Below are 1,921 nucleotides of genomic sequence, written 5' to 3'. Positions count from 1 at the left end.
GGCTGGCTGGCATGTGGTGCTGGGGGATTGAACCATGGTCCCTGTGCTTTTTTGCTAAGCTTGTTCTAAGTAGGTGCTTTAGACCACTGAGCCATCTCACCAGCCCAATAAAACCATTTTTAAAGCAGCAATTTTTGTATAGAAATTAAAAATACAATTACCGTATCATCTAACAATCCAATTCTGGATACACATCTTGAAATGCACTGGAATCAGTATATTAAGTATATCCTGTAACTCCACATTCATTTAAACATTATTCACAATAGCCATAATATAGAATCAACAGATAAATAGATTAAGAAAATTTGGCGTGAATATACAAAATGTGTAGTATGCAGCCTTGAGGAAGAACATTTGATCGTTTTCAACAACATAGATAAACAGAGTTTATTATGTTAAAGAAATCAGCCAGGAAAAGTAGTACTGCTTAATAATCACATATATGTGAGATGTAATAAAGCCTGAGAATCAGTGGGTTGGTAGTTGCTAGCACCCAAGCTTTAGTAAGGCTAGGTAAATGGGAGATAGTACTGAAAGTGTATAGTGTTTTCAGGAGGAGGATTAAATCTCTGTAATCCATTGCATTCTGTGGTTACCATAGTTGACAATAATGTATGGCATATTTAAAAATTTCTATGGGATAAAATTGTGTGCACCTGCCGATGAGGTGATGAATATATTGAACAGGGTACTTTAATTATTATGCCATATTTAGCTGTGTCAAAATAATTACATCGTACCCTATAAATATATCTAGTTCTTGTTCTTCAATAGAAAAGCTCTTGAGCAACCACTGAGACAGTATTACTAAGAGATATCACAAAAATCATTAAAAATAATAAAATATTACAATGGAAAATATTTAGGAGCTGTGGAGATAGCTTAGCCATCTACCCACCTGCCTGGCAAGCACAAGGACTCGGGTTCGATCCTCGGTACTGCATGTCATACCAGCCCTGGAACCCCAGGCATGCCTTGCTGGCCACTGAAACCAGGCATGGTGGTGCACGCCTGTAATCCCAGTGCTGGAAGGCTGAGGCAGGAGGATCACTATTGAGTCCCAGCTGTGTAGCGAGACCCTGTACCAAATAATAAATAAATAAATAAAGTTAAAAAATATTTAAAGGAAAATATAATAGCAATATAGCAAAATAATGTGGACATAGTAAAAAATATATAATAGAAAATTTCAACCCAAGCATATTTATTAAGTAGTTCAAAAAATCTGAGATTGACACAGGCTTAAATCAAAATTTAGTTTGGTGTAGGAGATATGCATATCTCAAGATACAGCTAAGTTGGTAGTAAAAGAATAGAAATATCCAATCTGTAACCACAAAACTCAAATGTGTATACACATTTTGCATAGCACAAAATACTCTTTAAAAGAAACATTCAAAATTTTAAAAGTACTTGGGCTAGAGAGATAGCTCCGTGGTCTTAAGTCCCTGACTGGCAAATGGAAAGATCTGGGTTCAATCCCCGGCATCACATCCCATGCCGACCTTGCCCTGGGTGCACTGAGCCAGCCACTGAGACCTGGTGTTGTGGCGCATGCCTGTACTCCCAGCTCTGGGAAGACTAAAACACAAGGATCACTATGAGTCTGAGTTGCATAGTGAGACCCTGTACTAAATACATAAAATTAAAAAAACAAAATTTAAAAGCACTGTAATCATAATAACCCATCTTAAAAAAATCTTAATCTAAAAATAGAGTAAAATTAGAATAAAATAACAGCACTGTTCACATTATTAAGCTTAACATTTCTGTTAAACCATTGAGGGGCCATCCAAATAGCTCAGCAGGGGCTGGTGAGATGGCTCAGTGGTCTAAAGCACCTACTTAGAACAAACTAAGCTAAACAAAGCACAGGGACCGCGGTTGAATCCCCCAGCACCACATGCCAGCCTGCCCC

Source organism: Octodon degus, unplaced genomic scaffold, assembly GCF_000260255.1.
Source record: "Octodon degus isolate 3935 unplaced genomic scaffold, OctDeg1.0 scaffold00372, whole genome shotgun sequence".
Taxonomy (NCBI): Eukaryota; Metazoa; Chordata; class Mammalia; order Rodentia; family Octodontidae; genus Octodon; species Octodon degus.
Note: the sequence above shows the minus strand (reverse complement) of the source record.